Genomic DNA, 12,413 nt, shown 5'->3' on the forward strand with positions numbered 1-12,413 from the left:
ACCAGAGTCAGCAAGAGAGGTGAGTAAAATGGCTGCCAGCAGCACATGGCAAACAAAACAGGGAAAAAACCCTTACAGTACCCTCCCCTCAATGACCCCTCCCCCGCTGGAGGACAAAAGGCTTATTGGGGAAATGGGCATGGAAGGCATGGAGGAGGGCAGAAGCATGAACATTAGAGGAGGGAACCCATGAACGCTCCTCCGGACCGTAGCCCCTCCAGTGAACCAAATACTGTACACGGCCCCTGGACATACGAGAGTCAATAATGCTGCTGACCTCATACTCCTCATGGTTGTTAACAAAGATAGGACGGGGACGAGGCAACACAGTGTTAACTGATTACAAACCAATGGTTTCAAGAGGGAGAAATGAAAAACATTGGAGATGCGCATTGCAGGAGGAAGGTCAAGAGCGTAGGCCGTCAGAGTATTCGAAAAGGACCAACATAACGGGGAGCCAGTTTATTGGAAGGCACATGAAGATTCAAGTTGTGGGAGGACAGCCAAACTCTCTCATCAACCTGGTAGGAAGGCACGGGCAGACACCAACGATCAGCCTGGAACTTTTGGTGCTGCATAGAACGATGAAAGCAATCCTGAATCTGCACCCACGTGGAACAGAGTTGCCGGAGATGCACTGAAGGTACACAAAGATTCAAGTTGTGGGAGGACAGCCAAACTCTCTCACCAACCTGGTAGGAAGGCACGGGCAGACACCAACGATCAGCCTGGAACTCCAAAGCCAGAATACCCTGAGACATGAATGAATCGGGCAACAAGGATGGTTGAAACCCATAATTCGCCATGAACGGGGATAACTTGGAGGAAGCATTAATAGCACTATTACGAGCAAACTCTACCCAAGGTAACAGTTCAGACCAATTATTGTGGTGATCTGAGACATAGCAATGGAGGAACTGTTCCAGAGCTTGATTAGAACGTTCCGCAGCCCCATTGGATTGAGGGTGATATGCCGAGGAGAAGGAAAGCTGGATCCCCATTTGAGCACAAAAGGAACGCCAAAATCTGTAGACAAACTGGCTACCCCCGGTCTGACACTATCTCCTTGGGTAACCCATGTAAATGGAAGGCCTCCCGGGCAAAAATTGAAGCAAGCTCCTGAGCGGTAGGCAACTTCTTCAAGGAAATGCAATATGACATTTTAGAAAGACAGTCAACCACCATAAGTATAACAGTATTGCCATTGGAAACAGGGAGCTCGACAATGAAGTCCATGGAAAGATGTGTCCAAGGATGCTCACCATTAACAATAGGTTGAAGAAGACCCACAGAAAGACGTTGAGGAGTCTTATTCTGTGCACAAACTAAGCAGGAGGCAACATAGACAGCAACATCAGAACGAAGATCTGGCCACCAGAATTGTTGAGTGACAGACCAAATCATTTGGTTCTTGCCTGGGTGACCTGCGGCTTTAGGATAGTGGTAAGTGTGCAAAAGTTTAGTTTGAAGATTCTCAGGAACAAGTGCGGGCTGAAGGGGCCTGCCATCAATGGCCTCAATAGCAAGCGGAACAGACCGAGGCAAAACAGGAATGGAGTGCTTTGATACAAAAGCACTGTCAATGAAATAGCCCGCAGCACCGGAGTCAACAAGGGCCTGGGTGATTATGGAGGAGTCCACCCAGGAAAGGACAACCGTGACCAAAGGTTTCTCCTTTAGCAGTTCCGGGGACGAGGATAAACCACCCAAGGTTTGCCCTTGACAGGACCTTAGGTGTGAGCGTTTCCCGGCCGTGTAGGACAAGACTTCAAAAGGTGGCCGTGTAACCCACAATAGAGACAGAGCCCCTCCCTCCTCCTAAAGGCCCTCTCCGCTGCATTGGCTCAGCAGTACCTGGTCACTCTGGACCAGGAGGCATGGGAGGAGAGGGAGGCATGGGTGGGAACGAACATGTAGGAGACAATGGAACAGGAGGCTTCCGCAAGCACTCCTTGAAAGAGGGCCTCTCACTTAGTCTGATGTCAATTAGGATAAAAAAAAGATACTAATGCCTCGAGATCTTCTGGTAAATCTCTGGCAGCAACTTCATCTTTAATCGCATCAGAGAGCCCATGAAAGAAGGCGGCAACAAGGGCTTCATTGTTCCAACCTACCTCTGCGGCAAGCGTACGGAACTCAATGGCATACTGAGCAACAGATTTTGTACCTTGCTGAATGGACATGAGTCGTTTAGCAGCAGAGGAGGAGCGAGCCGGAACATCAAATACCCTTCGAAAGTAGGCCACAAATTCAGGGTAATTTGAAATCACGGGTTTATTAGTCTCCCACAAGGGATTAGCCCAGGCAAGAGAGTAAGAGAGTAACGAGATGAGAAATCCCACCTTAGCTCTGTCAGAGGGAAACGCCTGAGGTAACATCTCAAAGTAAATGCCCACCTGGTTCAAAAACCCTCTGCACTGATTAGGATCGCTGCCATAACACTGAGGTAGAGGTGCAGAACCAGACATGCTCCTGGCAGGACTAGGTGCAGCATCGGAAACAGGAGCAGTCATAACTTGCGGGATACTTTGGTCCAAATGTGCAGTGCGAGTCAGCAGGGTTTGCAAGGCTAGTGCAAATTGATCCAAGTGGTGATCCTGTTCATCCATCCTGAAAATTATGGCAGGTAAAGGTGGATTATTAGCACCATCAGGATTCATGGCCCTTGCGTAATGTCAGGGTGCCAGGAATCAGACTGAGACGAGAAGTGCAAACATAATCACACCTTTATTAATAGCAAAAAATAATAAAAAGTCCACAAGTCAAATAACAAGCCAGGAATCAAAACCAGAGCTGGTAGTCAGACGAGCCGAGTCAGGAGCCAAAGCGAGTAGTCAGATGAGCCAGAATCAGGAACAAGGAGAACAGCAGAGTCAGGAGCAAGCCAGGGATCAGAAACCTGGAGGGATGTCAGACAGCCAGGTAATACACAGGAGCTCTCACAAACAGGTCTGAGACAACGCAAGGGCAAAGCATACTGAACAGAGGCCCTTTAAATAATAAGTGATGACATCACAATTCTGAGACTGCATCCTGTCTCACACAGATGATGTACACCAGTCTGGCCATAAAAGGAAGTGCAGGAAATGAGCAGCATCACACAGTATGCACCAGAGTCAGCAAGAGAGGTGAGTAAAATGGCTGCCAGCAGCAGATGGCAAACAAAACAGGGAAAAAACCCTGACATTACTATGCAAAGCAGAAGCCATACATCAACACTATCCAGAAGCTCCATTGACTTCTCTGGGCTCGGTCTCATCTGAGATGGACAGTGGAATAATGTTTTGTGGTCTGACAAAACAACATTTCAAATATTTTTTGGAAAAAACAGCAGTCGTGTTCTCCAGGCCAAAGAACAGAATGACCATTCAAGCTGTTATCAGCGTCAGGTTCAAAAGCCAGCATCTGTCATGGTATAGGAGTGTGTCAGTGCCCACTGCATGGGTAACTTGCACATCTGTGAGGGCACCATTAATGCTGAAAGATATGTATATATTTTTGAGCAACATATGCTGCTATTCAGATGTCGTCTTTTCCAGGGACATCCCTGCATTTTCCAGCAGGACAATGCCAAACCACATTCTGCCTGGATTACAACTGCATGGTTGCGTAAGCAGAGAGTGCGGGTGCTAGCATGGCCTGCCTACAGTCCTGACTTGTCTCTGATTGAGAATGCGTGGTGCATTTTGAAGCACAAAATAAGGCAACAAAGGCTCCGTACATTTGCACAGCTGAAGACATGCATAATGGATGATGGGGGAACTTAAGCAACCGGCTAAACTTAACAAACTGGTGTCTTCAGCGTCGAAATGCTTAATAAGTGTTATTAAAAGAAAAGATGATGTTACACAGTGGTAAACAGTCAACTGTTCCATATTTTTTGGAGTGTGTTGCAGTCATCAGATTTGAAATAAGTGTATATTTTTTAAAAATACATTAAATTCACAAAGTAAAACATCAAATAACGTGTTAATAATGTGTTTTCAATAAAGTACAGGATGAATTGAATTTTCAAATGACTTTTTTTTTTTTTTTGCATTTTCCATACAGTGTGAACTTTTTCGGAATTGTATTACATAAAGCTGACATAACAGGGTCTGTGTGAACCTTACATCTGATTTGATCTTTCACTTGGGCATATAGCTGGCATAACCTTACTTCCATGGTCACAATAAATATTGTGTTTACTTAGAAATCATTCAATGGTTTATTACTAGTAGTTACTATTGAAAACTATGTGGGGGGGCAAAAAGTTTCTTGATCTCTATTCATTAGTTCCTCTGGTATCTTTTATTTATATGTCTGTTTCTTATTGAGGACTTTTCTGCCCATTATTAAATAGATAAAATAAATGTCTGCAAGATAAATCTCATCGGACATGTTTCATGTGTATGCTTTCACTGCTGCACTCTTTACTGCTTTACTATTGCATTGTGGATTCATGGAAATGTAGCTTATGTGGAAGCTGTTTTGGACTCAAAGTCGGGGTGACACTCCCTTTGCCTTACTTATTGCCCTCTAGACAATAATATCACCATATCTTGTGGATTACAAACATTCAGTGGTAACAGAGGTCATCTTGGTTTGGGCAGCTTTACTTATTTGATGGGTTTTCCCTAAGGACTATACAAGTTTTGCCTTCAAGTTAACCCAGCTTTTATAAGTGGATTATTGGATCCTTTCTTTTCAGAAGGATGGGATGGTCTTTTGCAGTTGCAAACTCTGTATGATCCTCCTCCATGAACTTTACATAACTCTGTTTAGAATTTGGCCTTTCAATATTTCTCTGGTTACCTGCAAGTTTGTCTCTTTACAACCTTCATAAAATGGTCATTTCCAGATCATTTGAATTGTAACTCTTTTTATTACTGATCAAACAATCCACACAATTGCTATTTGCTACTAAATTATTAAACATTCTGCTCTACTCTCAACTAATTCCTGCAGCTTAAACCTACACTTTTATAGCACAGCAGTGTTAAGTCCTGAGGCACTGTGGAGACCGATCTGTACTTACTGCGAGTCGGGTACTAGAGAATGGTGGAAGACAAGTTATTTTGGTGGCCAGAACCAGTGAGTGTGCTGTTTTGAGGAAGTATGAGGTTGTGAGGAAGCTTTTGGCTTAGCGCGGCCAACAGTGCTGTCCCTTTTCTGCATATTCTTGGAACTGTTTGTACACTAGCATATCGCTATTTATACTTTTGTCATAAGTGACCTATGCTATATCTTTGGCACCATGAGTGAATGGGAGGTGTTAAAATGTCATCTCTGTCTCCCATTCAGTGCATGGATAATTTACTCTGAAGGCCCTGACAATATTGTTCCTGGCCTGCTCTCCCATTACTGACCCAGGCAAGTTATTTGGACTTTGTTATCCACATGACCCTTTCCAGCTCTGTCGCCTTAGGAACGATTATTTGGTTAAGGACTTTTGTAATCATGGCCTGGCCTATGAGTTTATTTTTTCCTTCTTGTTGTGATGTATGGAATCTGATAGTCTGGTTCTGACATTTGGCCTTTCATCTGACTACTCTTCTGCATTGCCCAAGTATACCTGTGAATTCAGCTACTGATCTATTCTATTGCTTGGCCCTAGTCAGCTTCTGCAATACCTCTCCTGCTTTTGTGGATCCAGCCTTTATTACCTTATAAACACAAAGCACTCACAGGTTTAATTTGGAAATTCAGCACCAAAATAGCTGATGTACAGTTTACAGTATATACAATGTCTTTGCATTGCTACAGATCCAGTTATTGATAGTTATCAGTGCTCTCTTGCAAACAATTATATAACGGTATGCATATGAAGTCAGTCAGGGTCAGACCAAGACACGAGTGGGCTCTAGGCAAGATACTATATTGAATCCCCTGTATCAATGAATTCATTGCAATACTTTTCTACTGTGCTTAAAAAGGGACACTCAAGTCAAAATAAACTTTTATGATTCAGAAAGAACATGCAATTTAAAGACACTTTCCAATTTACTTCCATTATCAAATAAAATATCCAACTGAGCATGTGCACAAGCTCACAGGGTATACGTATACTAGTCTGTGATTGGTTGATGGGAGAAAAAATACATTTTTCAGAAAAAAAATCTACTGCTTATTTGAAATTCAGAGTAGGTGTTAAATCATTGTTTTTTAATGATGTACTTGTTAATTATGCAATCCTACTGCATTGAGTGGTCCTTTAATATATGGACACACATATACAGTGTAGCGGATATGTTTATCGGTGCTCTAGTACATAGTGGCGCAACAACTTTGTCGTATAACCAACTTAGGGTAGAGATGACGAGGGCATAGACTAGTGAGTTGTACAACGAGATGCCTTAATTGTAGATTTTTTTATTGGATCCTAAACAGACACCATTGTTTCCTTGGTATTAACCCTCCTCTTAAAGGGACATGGAAGTGAAAATTACATTTTCATAATTCAGATAGAGCGCATACAATAATAAAAAAACTTTCCAATTTTTATTTAAAATGTTCCTGTCTATTGGTATTATCTGTTAAATTCTACCTCCTTTCCATGAGAGCATACTGAGTTAGCCCTAGGAGCGTGCATATATATTGAGCATTATATGGCAGCAGGCCTGACTGGGAACAAAAAGCGGCCTTGGAAGAATTTGAAGTGTGGCCCTATTTTCTGTTAAAGGGACATGCCACCCACAATTTTTCTTTTATGATTTAGAAAGAGAATGCAATTTTAAACGTCTTTTTAATTTACTTATATTATCTAATTTGTTTTATTCTCTTGATATTCTTTGATGAAAAGCATATCTAGATATGCTCACTAGCTGCTGATTGGTTGCTGCACATAGAAGCCTTGTGTGATTGGCTCACGATGTGCATTGCTTTTCTCTTAAACTAAATATATCTAAAAAATTAAGCAAAATAAATAATGGAAGTAAATTGTAATGTTGTTTAAATTTCTATTCTCTATCTGAATCATGAAAGAAAGATTTTGGGTTTAGTGGCCCTTTGAGGCCTAGATTTAGAGTTTGGCGTTAGCCGTGAAAACCAGCGTTAGAGGCTCCTAACGCTGGTTTTAGGCTACCTCCGGTATTTGGAGTCACTCAAAAAAGGGTCTAACGCTCACTTTCCAGCCGTGACTTTTCCATACCGCAGATCCCCTTACGTAAATTCCGTATCCTATCTTTTCAATGGGAGTTTTCTAACTCTGGTATTTAGAGTCGTGTCTGAAGTGAGCGTTAGACATCTAACGACAAAACTCCAGCCGCAGGAAAAAAGTCAGTAGTTAAGAGCTTTCTGGGCTAACGCCGGTTCATAAAGCTCTTAACTACTGTACTCTAAAGTACACTAACACCCATAAACTACCTATGTACCCCTAAACCGAGGTCCCCCCACATCGCCGACACTCATATAAATTTTTTTAACCCCTAATCTGCCGACCGCCACCTACGTTATACTTATGTACCCCTAATCTGCTGCCCCTAACACCGCCGACCCCTATATTATATTTATTAACCCCTAACCTGCCCCCCACAACGTCGCAGCCAGCTACCTACAATAATTAACCCCTAATCTGCCGACCGCAAAGCGCCGCCACCTACGTTATACTTATGTACCCCTAATCTGCTGCCCTAACACCGCCGACCCCTATATTATATTTATTAACCCCTAATCTGCCCCCTCAACGTCGCCTCCACCTGCCTACACTTATTAACCCCTAATCTGCCCTCCCTAACATGGCCGACACCTAACTTCAATTATTAACCCCTAATCTGCCGACTGGAGCTCACCGCTATTCTAATAAATGTATTAACCCCTAAAGCTAAGTCTAACCCTAACACTAACACCCCCCTAAGTTAAATATAATTTACATCTAACTAAATTAATTAACTCTTATTAAATAAATTATTCCTATTTAAAGCTAAATACTTACCTGTAAAATAAATCCTAATATAGCTACAATATAAATTATATTTATATTATAGCTATTTTAGGATTAATATTTATTTTACAGGTAACTTTGTATTTATTTTAACCAGGTACAATAGCTATTAAATAGTTAAGAACTATTTAATAGCTAAAATAGTTAAAATAATTACAAAATTACCTGTAAAATAAATCCTAACCTAAGTTACAATTAAACCTAACACTACACTATCAATAAATTAATTAAATAAAATACCTATAATTATCTACAATTAAACCTAACACTACACTATCAATAAATAAATTAAATACAATACCTACAAATAACTACAATGAAATAAACTATCTAAAGTACAAAAAATAAAAAAGAACTAAGTTACAAAAAATAAAAAAATATTTACAAACATAAGAAAAATATTACAACAATTTTAAACTAATTACACCTACTCTAAGCCCCCTAATAAAATAACAAAGCCCCCCAAAATAAAAAAATGCCCTACCCTATTCTAAATTACTAAAGTTCAAAGCTCTTTTACCTTACCAGCCCTGAACAGGGCCCTTTGCGGGGCATGCCCCAAGAAGTTCAGCTCTTTTGCCTGTAAAAAAAAACATACAATACCCCCCCAACATTACAACCCACCACCCACATACCCCTAATCTAACCCAAACCCCCCTTAAATAAACCTAACACTAAGCCCCTGAAGATCTTCCTACCTTATCTTCACCATAGCAGGTTCACCGATCGATCCAGAAGAGCTGCTCCGATGTCCTGATCCAAGCCCAAGCGGGGGGCTGAAGAGGTCCATGATCCGGCTGAAGTCTTCATCCAAGCGGGGCAGAAGAGGTCTTCCATCCGATTGAAGTCTTCATCCAAGCGGGATCTTCTATGGTCATCCATCCGGAGCGGAGCGGCAGGATCCTGAAGACCTCCGACGCGGAACATCCATCCTGGCCGACGACTGAACGACGAATGACGGTTCCTTTAAATGACGTCATCCAAGATGGCGTCCCTCGAATTCCGATTGGCTGATAGGATTCTATCAGCCAATCGGAATTAAGGTAGGAATATTCTGATTGGCTGATGGAATCAGCCAATCAGAATCAAGTTCAATCCGATTGGCTGATTGGAATTGTTATTTTGGGGGGCTTTGTTATTTTATTAGGGGGCTTAGAGTAGGTGTAATTAGTTTAAAATTGTTGTAATATTTTTCTTATGTTTGTAAATATTTTTTTATTTTTTGTAACTTAGTTCTTTTTTGTTTTTTGTACTTTAGATAGTTTATTTCATTGTAGTTATTTTTAGGTATTGTATTTAATTTATTTATTGATAGTGTAGTGTTAGGTTTAATTGTAGATAATTATAGGTATTTTATTTAATTAATTTATTGATAGTGTAGTGTTAGGTTTAATTGTAACTTAGGTTAGGATTTATTTTACAGGTAATTTTGTAATTATTTTAACTATTTTAGCTATTAAATAGTTCTTAACTATTTAATAGCTATTGTACCTGGTTAAAATAAATACAAAGTTACCTGTAAAATAAATATTAATCCTAAAATAGCTATAATATAAATATAATTTATATTGTAGCTATATTAGGATTTATTTTACAGGTAAGTATTTAGCTTTAAATAGGAATAATTTATTTAATAAGAGTTAATTAATTTCGTTAGATGTAAATTATATTTAACTTAGGGGGGTGTTAGTGTTAGGGTTAGACTTAGCTTTAGGGGTTAATACATTTATTAGAAAAGCGGTGAGCTCCAGTCGGCAGATTAGGGGTTAATAATTGAAGTTAGGTGTCGGCGATGTTAGGGAGGGCAGATTAGGGGTTAATACTATTTATTATAGGGTTAGTGAGGCGGATTAGGGGTTAATAACTTTATTATAGTAGCGCTCAGGTCCGGTCGGCAGATTAGGGGTTAATAAGTGTAGGCAGGTGGAGGCGACGTTGTGGGAGGCAGATTAGGGGTTAATAAATATAATATAGGGGTCGGCGATGTTAGGGCAGCAGATTAGGGGTACATAGGGATAATGTAAGTAGCGGCGGTTTACGGAGCGGCAGATTAGGGGTTAATAATAATATGCAGGGGTCAGCGATAGCGGGGGCGGCAGAATAGGGGTTAATAAGTGTAAGGTTAGGGGTGTTTAGACTCGGGGTACATGTTAGAGTGTTAGGTGCAGACGTAGGAAGTGTTTCCGCATAGCAAACAATGGGGCTGCGTTAGGAGCTGAACGCGGCTTTTTTGCAGGTGTTAGGTTTTTATGGGGGAATCGTGCACAAGCACGTTTTTGAGGCTGGCCGCTTGCGTAAGCAACTCTGGTATCGAGAGTTGAAGCTGCGTTAAATATGCTCTACGCTCCTTTTTTGGAGCCTAACGCAGCCTTTATGTGGACTCTCAATACCAGAGTTATTTTTATGGTGCGGCCAGAAAAAAGCCGGCGTTAGCTACGCGGGTCCTTACCGACAAAACTCTAAATCTAGCCGTGAGTGTATAGAATTCACATCCTTCAAAGGCATTACTGGGATATTCCTTACCCCCAAATGTTTTTTGAATTCATTTATATTAATTTGTAATTAAACAAATGCCTATGGTTGCCACCTTTTCTGATCTCATTAGCATAAATTGGCAAAAAATTTTTATACAAGATAAATCAGGAACTAAAAGCTGTTAGGACTGATTTTAAACAATCATTTGTTTGGAATTAGGTTTCAATACACGTAGAATAAGTGTGACAGTGATAGCATCTTTATTTTTATATTTAATCTTTATTTTAAACTTTGACCTGAATGTTAAAAATACCGGCTGGATGGCAACCCTAAAAATGACAGATTGTTGTTGCATAGGCAACCAACCCGATTTCATCCATGAAACCTGTTCACAGTGTAAAAATGATTATCCACCCATGATCATGTGATCCTGAGAAGACACTCAAAACAGTGTGTCACTTGGTAAAATCCTGGACTGTTTGAATACTCATTTGAATACTGGACACCTGCCAACCCTAACTAGAAACCATTCAAAACAAGGGTACTAAATGGTACATGGTCTAGAATATAAAACTTAAAAGGAAATATGTTTAACTCAGAGCAGAAAATACGAGAGGTGAAACAGCTACATCGCGTCACCAGCAATTCAAGCCCCTGAAATTGTAGTCGGCCATTCCCTAACGGAAAATCTTCTGTTGTCCTGGTAGGCCAATCCAGCCTTGTATAGTAGCAGTGTTTGTATTTTTTGTAGTAATATTATATAGACACATGCACACTCCTGAGCTAAGTTAAATCCCGGGGACAGTTTGTTATGGGCTTTTGCACCTTGTACTGTGTAAAAACCCTGTCTTGACCATTAAAATGAGTTTTCTAAGCCTTGTCTGCTGTTTGTATGGGAAAGAAAGAGCTTCTTTTATTAAGGAGCTTAAAGGGACATGAATCCTAAAATATTTATTTCATGATTCGGATATAGAATACAATTTTAAACAACATTCCAATTTACTTCTATTATATAATTTGCTTCATTCTTTAAATATCCTTTGTTGAAGAAATAGCAATGCACATCGTTGAGCCAATCATACAAGGTGTCTCTGTGCGGCCACCAATCAGCAGCTACTGAGCCTATTTTATTATGCTTTAAAACAAAGGATTTCAAGAGAATGAAGCAATTTAGATAATAGAAGTAAATTGGAAAGTTGTTTAACCCCTTAATGACCGCAGCACTTTTCCATTTTCTGTCCGTTTGGGACCAAGGCTATTTTTACATTTTTGCAGTGTTTGTGTTTAGCTGTAATTTTCCTCTTACTCATTTACTGTACCCACACATATTATATACCGTTTTTCTCGCCATTAAATGGACTTTCAAAAGATACCATTATTTTCATCATATCTTATAATTTACTGTAAAAAAATTATAAAATATGAGGAAAAATTGAAAAAAAAACACTTTTTCTAACTTTGACCCCCAAAATCTGTTACACATCTACAACCACCAAAAAACACCTATGCTAAATAGTTTCTAAATTTTGTCCTGAGTTTAGAAATACCCAATGTTTACATCTTCTTTGCTTTTTTTGTAAGTTATAGGGCCATAAATACAAGTAGCACTTTGCTATTTGCAAACCACTTTTTTTTCAAAATTAGCGCTAGTTACATTAGAACACTAATATCTTTCAGGAATCCCTGAATATCCATTGACATGTATATTTTTTTTTTTAGTAGACAACCCAAAGTATTGATCTAGGCCAATTTTGGTATATTTCATGCCACCATTTCACCGCCAAATGCGATCAAATAAAAAAAATCGTTCACTTTTTCACAATTTTTTTCACAAACTTTAGGTTTCTCACTGAAAATATTTACAAATAGTTTGTGCAATTATGGCACAAATGGTTGTAAATTCTTCTCTGTGATCCCCTTTGTTCAGAAATAGCAGACTTATATGGCTTTGGTGTTGCTTTTTGGTAATTAGAATGCCACTAAATGCCACTGCGCACCACACGTGTATTATGCCCAG

This window comes from Bombina bombina, chromosome 5 (genome assembly GCF_027579735.1).
Source record: "Bombina bombina isolate aBomBom1 chromosome 5, aBomBom1.pri, whole genome shotgun sequence".
Classification (NCBI taxonomy): Eukaryota; Metazoa; Chordata; class Amphibia; order Anura; family Bombinatoridae; genus Bombina; species Bombina bombina.